The sequence below is a fragment of the Pleurodeles waltl genome, chromosome 2_2 (genome assembly GCF_031143425.1).
Source record: "Pleurodeles waltl isolate 20211129_DDA chromosome 2_2, aPleWal1.hap1.20221129, whole genome shotgun sequence".
NCBI classification, from domain to species: Eukaryota; Metazoa; Chordata; class Amphibia; order Caudata; family Salamandridae; genus Pleurodeles; species Pleurodeles waltl.
Window position 1 is genome coordinate 351,483,134 of NC_090439.1, and position 12,809 is coordinate 351,495,942.

The window sequence follows — 12,809 nt, forward strand, 5'->3', positions numbered from 1 at the left end:
GTTTCCTTTTCTGTGATTAGCATTTCATAAATATTTGGTTAACTCTTAACAGTATGTAGTAAATGGTACTTGATCCTGGGTTTGGAATCAGTGTACATGAATTTTGTACTGTTACATTTGTGTCCTATGCTACAAACAAATCCCAACTGAGCTGTACGATTGGCAGCTACCCCAGAGCTACCTTGCAAAGTTTCCACCATTCGTTGCAACCACCAATCACAGTTAATATGGATGACAATGTGTTTCTGTTGATAAGTGTGTTTTCTACGTCACAAACTGTGCTTCCAGACTTGGTATTGGTGGAACAGTTTTAGGTCTGACTGCAGTGTGATGATCAAGGACACCCTTATAAGATGAGTTCTCATAGGCACTCTTGTATTCTTGTCTTCATGACTCTCATACGTCATTTGTGACACAGTTCAGCATGATTACCTATTTGTATGTAAACTCAGACACCTTCATTTATGCAGTTTATTTAGTGTTTACTTAGATTAGTGTGGCATGTTTATTGTGTTATTTTTTGCATGGTGACAACATTTTGCGGCCACTATTTGATGACTTAGATATCCCTTGAGGAAGCATTCTTCTGTCCAACACAGCATGATGGAGTATGGTTTCTCACTTCATCAGATATTACCCTCAGGAAGGGCAGAGTATGATGCAATCATGGGCACTGTGCTGATTTATCTGACTACATAATATCAGGACAGTTGTATTGACAAGCTACGTAATTTGACAGTAGGCACATTTCAGTTATCTACTGAACAGTTGATATGTCACATTACCCAGAGACAGATTTGTTGTGTAAGTGCTATTTATTGAAAAGTGCTGTAGTGCTATCTGTACATTGTCCATGATTGTGAGTCCCTTATAGCGACATCTTACATTATGATCCTACACAAGGGGTTATGGAAATGCTTTTGACATGCTGGGGTTGATGTTTCAGACAGTGCAGAGGGACAGGATTTGCCAATGAGTAGGAGAGAGACAATCACTGGGCTGGCTGACAAGATATACAGGGGTAAGCATAACAGTCATTAAGTAGAGTTGTTGCAAGACTGGCAAGTTACAAAGCGCAGGACCTTGGTAATAGTTGGCCATGTGGTAGGAACTAGTGCTTCCGGGTACTTTTCCTTGTTAATGTGATCTGTTCCATGTCTTCTTCTTCTGATGTGTGTGTTGCCTCCTCTGTCCTTGTTGGTGGTGGTTGCGAAAGGGCAACACACACCTCAGTGTTAGAAGACGTGGAGTTAGACATCCCGGTCGCTGCTCCCTGTGAAGGTCTTAAGGGCAGTACTGCAGCAAGGAGGATCTGCTGGTTCTTGAGAATAGCAGCCACATCACGATAGTAGGCAGCCAGGTCGGCCCTGAGGGGTTCAATGTTGCATTTGTGCATGCGTTGACAGGATTGTTGTTGTAGGTGTTAGGTCAACTGTATTACAGCTGTGCTAATTTCCTTCTGTTTTTTTTGCAGTTCCTGCAAGATAGATGTTAGGGCTTGCATGGCTGCTGCCTGATCTGCAGATGACATCATGCACGAATGCACCCCCTCTAGGCTGGCTGCCATAGTTTGCATCCCCACCCGCACCTCCTTGGCCAGCTCCCGCTGTACTCCAACTACAGTTCTCTCAAAGCTGGTGCCAGTGTCGTCTGAGTCCTCAGCTGCATTGGAGCTGGCAGGTCTTACAATTGGGGTGGTGGGTGGATCCTCTGCGATGGCTGCTTGTTCTGTGCTCCACCTTGTGATTGAAGGTGGGGTCTGGAGGGTTTCAAGGACCTTTTGGATAGTCTCCTGGGGAATGTTTATCGGCTCGTCATCCATGTCATCAGGATAATCTGGGACAGGCATATCCGCAGGAGATCCATCTTCCTCTGCAATGAAACAGGGTACAATTAGTGTGTCTGTGTTGTGGCATGGGTAATGTGACATGCCTGCCTTGTGATGAATTCACATTGTGATCTTGTTTCGTGTTCATTGCTCCAGTCCTTCAGATGGGCATTCTCCCAGGCCTATGGCCCACCTGCATGTCACATGTATGTTATTGAGTTATTAGACTTGTCAGCATCATCTCCTGTAGGTGTTGGTTTTGGCCAAATAGAGAATTGCCACCTTCTTGTCCTACTCAACCCTCTGTCTACATCCATTCTCATGGTGAGACCTTTCACTGGCTGTGGGTGTTCTGATAGCCCTAGCAGCACACTTAACAATCTGGACCTGCCCCAATCTCTGATCTTTCACATCCACTTAAATGTATTTGACATGTGGCATATCCTATGCATAGCAATGTTATGACACAATATGGATGTTGGCATTGGTAATGTGTACTGCTGATGTTGGGGAATGTGTGGTACATTGGATTGCCCTGATAATCGTATCAGTGTCCTATTTCCTCCACTGACTGTGCAGGTGTATTTCAGTGACCAGTTACATGTGTCCCCCCCTCAATGCTGTTGTCTGAGCAGTATGACTTTTGGGATGTTACACTGTGACCCAGGCACAGGATGGACCCTGACATATGCAGCATGGGTGTGTCCTTAGTGCTGTGTAGCTCCTATTGTTGTTTACATTGGCTGATGTTTGCGACAACTATGGGCATTGACGTTTGACAGTACTAGGGCCTTTGTCTTGTTTCAGGGGATTGTTGAAGTTGTCATCCTCAACCCCCTAATTTAGGTGTGTATGATCCATGGGGAGGTTACTGCCATTGGCTACTTGAGCTGCACACAGAGCGGAGGTGGTAGTGGCAACTGTTGTCGCAGTTACATTCCAGTTGTCGGTATGGCTAGAGGTTGTTAAGAGGGCCCTAGTTAATGTAGGGGGTATGGTGGCTGACGTGTGCCGGGATGTCAGTTTGACGTTGTGGCCTTCACTCCTGGCGTGGCTTTCCCTTTGCTCCATCGTTGGCATTACAGCATGCCCCCATGGGACTGTTGTTGGTGTAGTGTAATGGTGTGCCCCAGCTTCTGTTTGTGCAGGCCATGCCCCCATGCCGTGCCCCTTTACCCATGCCACTCCATGTATATGATAACTTCCATGCATTTTGTGGTCGGTATCCCCCCCCTGCTCACAGTTGACATTATTGCATTTTAATTCCCCATGCGACTTACCCTGCATGTGCATTGTCTCTTGGTAGTCTGCGCTGTCCTGTCCTTGAATCACTGTGACGATCTCCTCAGGGATGACGGCTGCGACCATCTCCTCCATGTGGTCCAGGGCCTCCTGCGGGGCTGGACTCCCACCTCCAGTCTGCAGTGCTGCCTTCCTGTTCCTGGCCATCTTTTCCTTGGTCCTGCGCTTGCAGTCATGCCATTGTTTCTTGCACTCAATGACTGTTCTGCGTACTTCTGCCACACTGTGGCATCTGGGATCCATTTTGGCTCTCCTCTGGTGAAATGGCAGTGTTCGCAGGTTTTTTTGACGCTATTCCGTCAAAAAACTGCGCATATCTGGTTTGCTGGGTTGTAAATCGACCCACAGTCATTTCCGCCGCGTTAACGTCATTTTGCTTTACGTCTTGACGCTGCGGTGTGTGTCAAAAATAATGACTCCCACCTGTGGTTTGCGTCGCCGTGCGTCAAAGTATAAATTTGACGCCCGCACAGCGCACCAAAATGGCGTTAGCCGGCGGTAATATTTTTGACCCAAAACTGCGCCGGCGCAGTTTTGCGTCAAAAAGTATAATTATGTCCCAAAGAGTGAATGCTTGCTATCACATATTTTCCATCTCTAGGCATCCATACCTTGCAAACAAATCGTGTTAGAACCCATCCCCCTGAGTGGACCAATGGCCTAAATTTGGGGTCCTGGCTCATGGCCTAAGCAGGGGTTAGGACTATATTACCAAACAGAAAACATTCAAAATACTTTGTAACCTGGCCCTTTGCACAATCTTGATTCTAAAAGATTTATAGTCAGTATACTTGTGTATTCAACAACAATACCTAAAAATTCTTTATACTATTCGGAACAGGGTTCAAAAAGAGATAAAATATAAATAAAGAATGTGACTGTAAAACCAGTATTGTGGCTCAGTCACAAAACGGAAATTCTGGTCAACCAATGAAAACCAGGGCACACTGTAAGGCTATTCAAATTGGCCGTTTTTGGGGTGCAGTACTGTTCAAAAGTAACTGGTTCCACTGTGACTTATCAACCTTGACCTAGCCGTATACAATAGGCTGTTAAAATTAGTACCTTTCATGTTGGTGCCAAAAGAAGGGGCCCAGCCCAGGCTCTTTCAGCCTCTGATGGGTGGGGACATGCCTGCTCTTGGCCTGGTCTTAGCTCGGACATGTGCATGGATACGTCCCGCGCTTCAGGAACAGCAGAGAGCTTAAAAGCAAAAGATGCAACATGCCCCTCCTCCTCGCTACAGTGTAGACTGCTGGGGAATTTATTCCCACCCCAGCAGCAGATAAAACAACAATGTCCAGCTCCCATGCCGTAGGCAAAGCTGAGTGCTTAAGAGCACAGAATGCAGTGTGGCCCTTCTCCTCACTGCAGTGTAGGTTGCTGAGAAACATAGGGGGTCATTACGACCTTGGCGGTAACCGCCGTGCGGCCGCCAATGCGGCCGCACTCACACCGCCCCCATTATGACATTCCTGCTGGGCCGGCGGGCGCAAACCAAGTTTGCACCTGCCGGCCCAGCGGGAATGAGGCCGCAACATAGGAGCCGGCTCCTAATGGAGCCGGCGGTGTTGCGGCCGTGCGACGGGTGCAGTTGCGGCCGTGCGACGGGTGCAGTTGCGGCCGTGCGACGGGTGCAGTTGCACCCGTCGCGCTTTTCACTGTCTGCTAAGCAGACAGTGAAAAGCTGGCTGGGGCCCTGTTAGGGGTGCCCTGCACTGCCCATGCCAGTGGCATAGGCAGTGCAGGGGCCCCAGGACACCCCTTACCGCCAGCCTCTTCCTGGCGGTGCAAACCGCCAGAAACAGGCTGGCGGTAGGGGGGTCATAATCCCCAGGGAAGCGCTGCTTGCAGCGCTGCCCTGGCGGATTATTACCGCCGGGGCTAAAACGGCGGTAAACCGCCGGCCTCGGCGGTGCGACCGTGGCGCTACCGCCGCGGTCGTAATAAGGGCCTTCGTACCGCCAGCCTGTTGGCGGTACGGACGCCACATTACCCCTGGCGGTCTCTGGCCGCCAGGGTCGTAATGACCCCCATAATGCTACCCCAGCAGCAGGAAAAATGCAATATCTGGCTACCACGGCACGGGAACAGCAAAGCGCTTAAGAGCACAAGATGCAACGTGCTCCTCCTTTTTCCTGCAGTGGAGACTGCCGGGGGACTGAGTCCTATCCAGGTGCAGGAAAAACAACTATGTCCACACTGTGGGAAAAGCAGAGTGCTCCACATCTTTATAATGTACAAATTCACTCCTGCTAGTACTTATGAGCTTTTGAAGTAACTGAAGAGCATTCTCCCCCCCACAAAATCGTGATAGGGAGGTCCATTAAAATTCCTTCCATTGCTGCAGCTGCGCTTTTTAATATTACAGATAAAATAGTTTTCAAATATTGCATAGGACTTGCTGGTGTGTTCTGTCTTTCATCAGGTTGACTTAATACCCCAGCAGCGAAATCCAAACCTTGCCATGATCTGAACCCAGGGGATTGGGTTCTCATGAAGAAGCATGCATGCAGGTTGTGTCTGGAAGCCCACTGGAGAGGATGAAAATGCCTTCCATTGGTTTCCAAGTATTGCAAAGGACTGGTTGGTACGCTCTCTCTCTCATCAGATTGGCTTAGTTCTCCAGCTGCGAGATCCAAACCTTGCCATGATCTGAACACACGTGTCTGGGTTCTAATGAAGAAGAATGTGGTCAAATTGGGTCTAGAAGCCCACAGGAGAGGACCTCTTTAAGTAATCCTTGTGACCAACACTGCTGTGAAATGTGCAAGCTTACCAATCTGGATACGTGCCTTGTATACAAAGAGAGTGAGATGAGAAGAAGAAGCAGTGGGGACAACAACCACTGATTCTCAGAGTCCAGTTCAATTGGAAGTTTCTGAGAGTCAGAAAGTGAAAATGTGCTCTGCTCCATGAAGCAGAAGTCACAAGTAACACAAGCAAGAGAGCTACGAAAAGGAGAGAGCTAACAAGATCACAAAGGCCGGAGACCATTAGAGAGGAAAGTGAGCAAGAAGAATAGGATGAAGAACTGACACTGGGCATCCAAAAGTCAAGAAACCAAGAAGGTTAAGAGAACCAAACGAGAAGTACTCAGGCCCTAAACTGACTTAATTTTTGAACAGTAATGCTGACCTAAATGAGTATCAGATTGCCTTCGAAGAGCCCCATGAAATGCAGAAACTGCAGTCAAAGCCTGGCAGCTGTCAAAAAACATTCCTCTCTAGAATTCTCTTCAAAACCATATTTCTACGGGTCCTGATTTTGACTCTTTGAATGAAACAGGAGGCAAAAAGAAACATTCAGGATGAAAGCCAAGATTAGCCAGGCACATAATGCACACATTCCCAAAAGAAACAGTCTTGAGACTGTATTGGATAGTCAGATACCGTCAGACAGTGGGATCAGGCTGAGAAAAACTTTGCTCTATTGATTAACTGGTTGCATGGTCCAGTATCTGTAAAGTTCTATGGATGGATTGCTAGGAACCGTAGAGTTGTGAGATTTTTCACCCATAACCAAGATGACCCTAAAGTTTGGTACAAGGTGGCAGTGCAGTTTGGCCTGACTACATTCTCCTCTCTGTTCATTGATATAGCAGGCAATCCCAATTCTCCCCAGCCACAGAAGACAGCACATATATGGAAGACGAGAGACTGCCTAAGAGTAAAAGACCTCTTCACTGAATCAGGTATCAAGTCATTTCAGAACCTTAAAAAAGGCTATAGCCAGCCTGAGATGAAATGATACCACTAATGACAGATTTGGCATTGGGTCCCACAGGTCAGTCAAGCCCCAAGCAGCCGACACCTGACTTAGTTTGAAAGCTGAATAATTAAAAATGAGAGCCACAGAAACCTCATATGAGAAATATATAAATTTCAGATGAACACAAATAATATCAATGTCACTGACCTTGGGTGCACCAAAACAGGCTTTAATGGCATTGAAGAAATGGAAAGTCGACCAAACCATAGAGAATGGATGGATTAGGATCCTCTGGGATCATCTGGAAATGTTAGAAAATCAAAATGGTATTGAATCAAAGAAGGGACAAGTTTGTGAAGGCATGGGTGCCTTTCATGGACTACTTATTTTCAGAGTTCAGAGAGCTCACTTGCCTCTGATATATGTGGGTTCTGAGAATATTGCTAAACGAAGGCAGCTCACAAGGTAAGCTGATTAAAAGGCATAATGAGACACTAAAAACATAAACTGATTTCAAAACTCTATGCCCTAAACATGTTATTTTCGGCCTGCATAGGTGCAAGATTTGGAAGGCTACATATCTTAAGACATCGCCCTCATTATAAAAGGACCTATTATTCTTCCTTTTTTTCATTTTGTTTCTACAACCCCTCTTTGCCTCCTTCTATGAACTTCTTATTCTAATTGTGCATCAAACATGATCAACAACTCCTTGCAGGACCCAGTGTAGATTAACAGTGCTTAATTACAAAACATAGCTATGTGTGAAGTTGGTGGGGGAAATATCTGGACAACCCCTCAAGCATGGGGTATCAATGAAAGATAATCATATAGTTTGAGAGAAAAAGGTCTCTACACCAATTGCTAGAAAACTCTGTATATTAGTTTTTATTAGATTTTGTTTCCCAGGCAGCACAAGCTGACTGTGTGTAAAAGATCTATTGTGAAATTACTATAGGCGTACAAACCACCTATCGTTTATCATTGGTTGGTTTTATTTTAACTCATTTGATTGGTTCTTATTTAAAGGCTTGTCTTTTTCTTCAGCAACACAAAAGGATGATGGACGGAGTATTGGAACTTTTCAAACACTCACCTCCAGTCACAGATATGGGTATTATTCATCGTTCTTTTGCTCACCATGCCACCCCAGTTCAGACCCAGCCATATGCAAATCAGTCTTGATCCTGTTCCTCATGGGAACAGTCCAGCCCGAACTGCCAAGCCAGGACCTCCCTGGACCGGAAACAGACATCCTGGGACTGGTTTCAGGGTATCACCCTTCATCAGCCACAGTAGCTTGAATCCAGTGGCAGAGTGAGGGACTCACATCTGGGCATACCCTTCCCAATTATATCAACTTTAGCAACACAAAAGGATAGATGGACAGAGTGCTGAAACTTTTCAAACACTCCCTCCCCATCACAGATCTGTGTTTTGATCCATCGTTTCTTTGCTCACCATGCCACCCCAATTTGGAGCCAGCCATATGCAAATCACTCTTGACCCTGTTCCCCATGGGAACAGTCCAGCCCGAACTACCAGGCCATGTCCTCCCTTGAACAGATACAAGCATCCTGAGACTAGTTTCAGGGTATCAACCTTCATCAGCCCAGCTAGCTTGAATCCAGTGGCACAGTGAGCACGGGACCCATGTCTGGGCATACCCTTCCCACTTAGTGCAACTTTAGCAACACAAAAGGATGATGGATGGAGTGCTGAAACCTTTCAAACACTCACTCTTCTTCTTCTTGTGTTTGTCTTTCCCCTGAAGTATATCCCCTTTACAATCGTTTTGATTGGGTGACTTGTATCCTTACTCTGCTCACTTTTAGTGAACTCGTTTTTATTTCTTAGTTAAGCAATCCATGAGAGTGAATGTATTTTGCAGTTCTCCCTCTCATGTGCTATTCTCCCTGCCCAATGTCAACCGCCCATTATATTGAGGACAAAAACATCTGCACTGATATCAGACTGCTCGTCCCTCCATTCATTCACCCATTCTCTCACAACCAGCCACATTCTCTTACATACATATTGCTCATGTCGTATTATCAAGCATTACAATAAGTGCTTCTTTTGCAATCTTTAATGTACATCAACTCACAGCCTACATACATAATATTGGCATAGTGAGAATTGTATTTACAAATATTGACATTAGAAATATTAAATTCTATAATTTTCTTTGGACTTCAATTAGCCCGTCACAGATAGAATTCAGTGCAATTATCCATTGTTGTGGTTCAGATTCCTTAAAAGAGCCTTAGCTACATTTCAGTCAGAGGGCTTGCTGCAGTTATACATTATGGGGGTCATTCCGACCCTGGCGGTAATTACCGCCAGGGCGGAGGTCGGCGGTAGCACCACCAACAGGCTGGCGGTGCACCGCCGGGCATTCTGAACGCGGCGGTACAGCCGCGGCCAGAAGCGGAAAGCCGGCGGTGTACCGCCGACTTTCCGCTGCCCATGGGAATCCGCCATGGCGGCGCAGCTTGCTGCGCCGCCATGGGGATTCTGACACCGCATACCGCCATCCTGTTCCTGGCGGTTCGCCCGCCGGGAACAGGATGGCGGTATGGGGTGCCGTGGGGCCCCTGGGGGCCCCTGCAGTGCCCATGCCAATGGCATGGGCACTGCAGGGGCCCCCGTAAGAGGGCCCCACAAAGAATTTCAGTGTCTGCTTTGCAGACACTGAAATTCGCGACGGGTGCAACTGCACCCGTCGCACCTTCCCACTCCGCCGGCTCCATTCTGAGCCGGCGTCCTCGTGGGAAGGGTGTTTCCCGCTGGGCTGGCGGGCGGACTTTCGGTGGTCGCCCGCCAGCCCAGTGGGAAACCCAGAATGACCGCCGCGGTCTTTTGACCGCGGTACGGTCTTTTGACCGCGGTACGGTCTTCTGGCGGTTCCCGCTTGGCGGGCGGCTACTGCCGCCCGCCAAGCTTAGAATCACCCCCTCTGTATGATTGAGATTCATAAAGTCACAAATGGGACGTGGCAGGTTATCATGAGTTTGTGGATAAAAAGTCTCCAAGAACTTGGTCCTCATTGTTTGTGTGCCCTCTTTAATATAAATATGGTACTGTCGTCATGAGACCCCTAGGATACTGGTAACCTATGCCTGAATGACAGGATTATTCATTGTACTGGTTTCGGTGGGGGTACATGAGCTCCTTTAGGGAGCTCACTATGGCAGTGTCCTATCTGAAACATCTACTCAGGCAAGTTAGTTTGCTGCTATATCTGGAGTGATGGGTAGCCATAGGGGGCTCACCAAGAGAATTTTAGAGATGTAAGGCCTCCTTTTTGTTTTATTTGTTTATTTATAGCATCAGCTCCACACATAGGGGGTTATTACAACTTTGGAGGAGGTGTTAATCCGTCCCAAAAGTGACGGTAAAGTGACGGATATACCACCAGCCGTATTACGAGTTCCATAGGATATAATGGACTCGTAATACGGCTGGTGGTATATCCGTCAATTTACTGTCACTTTTGGGGCGGATTAACACCTCCTCCAAAGTTGTAATAACCCCCATAGTCTGGGGCAAATGCAACAAGGGCACTCCATAAAGAAAAATGCCACTATATTCTGTATATGATTTTCAATCAAGTGAGTAAATTTAGTTCTCAGATATACCCGACATGGATCTGGTAGAATGATATACTTAGAGCACTGAATTATATAATTTTTTTTTTATCCTTTTGTTCAGCAGGAAGTTCATTTGCACTTTAACTCACTTTGGCCCCTGCGAATGAGAGTTATTGAGACTGCGTTAGTTTATAAGACTGGACCTATGAGTTACCCCTGGGATGCCTTAAATAACATATGCTGATATACTCGCCCACAGAGGATAAGGTTTAATGGACCCATTTGGTTGCATGTGTTTACCACACATAGGCCCATATTTAAGAAAAAGTCAGCTATGATGCACCACTTTTTTTGCGCCCCCCTATGACACCATGGTTGTGCTGTATTTATAATACGACGCACCATGGTGGTCGTTAGCACAATAGTGTCAACATTTTTTATGCTATTGTGGCGCTTTGCTACACTAGCACCAAAAATGTTGACACTTGTGCAGCAAAGTGCAGCGAGGCCCATAAGTTACTATGGAAGCGTCATTTTAACACCTGCTCTGAGCAGGTGTTAAAAATAACACCAAAAACGGTGCAGTGAAATCTTTTAAATTTCACTGTGCCATTTTTTCGGGCCTCCTAGCGCCGGAACCCCCCTTGCATACAATATGCCTGGCGCAGGCATAATGTGGTGCAACGGGTTTCAAAGTGACGCAAGGTACACATTATGCCACTTTTTAAACATGGTGCGACAGAAAAGCCACTTTGACGCCACCTTAGCATAAAAAACTGACGCTATGGCAGTGCTAAGGGGGCGCTAGTAGCTCTTAAATATGCCAAATCGATTTAAGACACAGTATCACTCTGCATGTTTGCATGGATGATGCAGTCTGGGCAATGTGGGCCTAACGAAGAAACTCACGAAATGATACTGTCACAATGATTCCAGTGAGGGTGCTTGACACTGCAAGGCGGATGTACAACCAGATGTCAAGGAATAGACTTGACAAGCATGGTTTGGGGTGTAGAAAAATGAGGAGTATTAGTTGCATGCAAGGCTTAGTAAAGACTATTATATAATTCCGGGTCAGGTCTCTAGTATCCTGAACACATTCTAGTGTTTCTACCAGCCACTCTGCTGAGGGCTGGCTTTTACATTCACCCCGCACCCATCCATCACAGGCATCACCAGTTAGGTGACCCTGCTAATAAAATGGGCGTGCCCTGGGCCATTTCTAATACCAAGAATAATGTGTCTGTGTCATGCATTAATATAGTAGCATAAGGGCCTAGGGCCCCCAACACTACAAGGCCAACCCATCTTTTGGAGTTGTATGGTTGTGGCATTCCTGAAGAAGGCGCTGTGCAGAAAAGCGCGTAGAAAGTGAAACGAAATCAAATTTGAGCCACAAAAATTCGAAATTTAATTAGAGATCACTACAATATGCAATTGGAGCCACAATAATGAGAAATTGAGTTACACTGAAACTTCAGCATAACCGAAATCTGGGCCAAAACAATGGATATTTGAACTGAATTTTATCTGTAAGGGACTAGTTAAAGTCCAAAGAAAGTTACAGAATTTGATATTTCGAATGGCAATATTTGTAAATACATTTTTGCCAATAAAATATATTTAGGCTGTGAGTTGATGCACAGTAATGAATGCAAAATAAGTACTTGTAGTAATGCTTGCTAACATGTGAACAATATGTATGTAAGAAAGTGTGGCTGGTTGTGAGAGAATGAGTGAATGAATGGTGAAACAAGAGGTCTGATTCTAGTGCAGATGTTTTTGTCTTCAATATCAGGTTGTTGAGAAGGGTTTTATGTGGCTCTATGATTCTTAGATTGTATCTGCCTGTGATATATTGTGTTGGATTGAATAATAAATGTTAAAAGAAAATATTTGGAGACTTAGATTTATTTTTTATAAATAGAGACTGCAGAGTGCAGAGTAACCAGGACAGGTGGCCTGGGGGATTCTTGGTCAATATTTTCTTAAGTATTTTCCCTGTCGCAGGCACCACAATTTAAATCAAGGGGTGCCAGTTTAAGAAATGCCACCCGCCCACTACCTCTGTTGTTTTCTGTTTTTTGTTGCTCGCTCTCTCTTGTGTGCTTTTCACCCCAAACTCCCCTGCCCTCTGTGTTGCTCTTCTCCTGGCGAGACGTCTGTTCTGTTAGAGCATCTGAAAGGCAACACTAAGCCACTGAGAATTAGAAATGCTCATATTTATTTCATCTGCACTTATGTGCTTATGTGTTTGTGCTATTTGTGACAAGTTCCAAATATTAAGTTCATTTTCAGGGTGGAAAGCATTCCAGAAAAACAAAGAATGTTCACTAAGGATCTCATTTTTAAATATGCATGTTTTTTAGTATATG

The 12,809-nt window shown here is 45.8% G+C and overlaps 1 protein-coding gene across 2 annotated transcripts in view; it reads left to right on the forward strand.

Moving 5' to 3' along the window:
- The window catches only part of GPLD1 (glycosylphosphatidylinositol specific phospholipase D1), an 833,365-nt gene that overhangs the window by 555,948 nt on the left and 264,608 nt on the right, over window positions 1–12,809 (forward strand). The window lies entirely within an intron of this gene.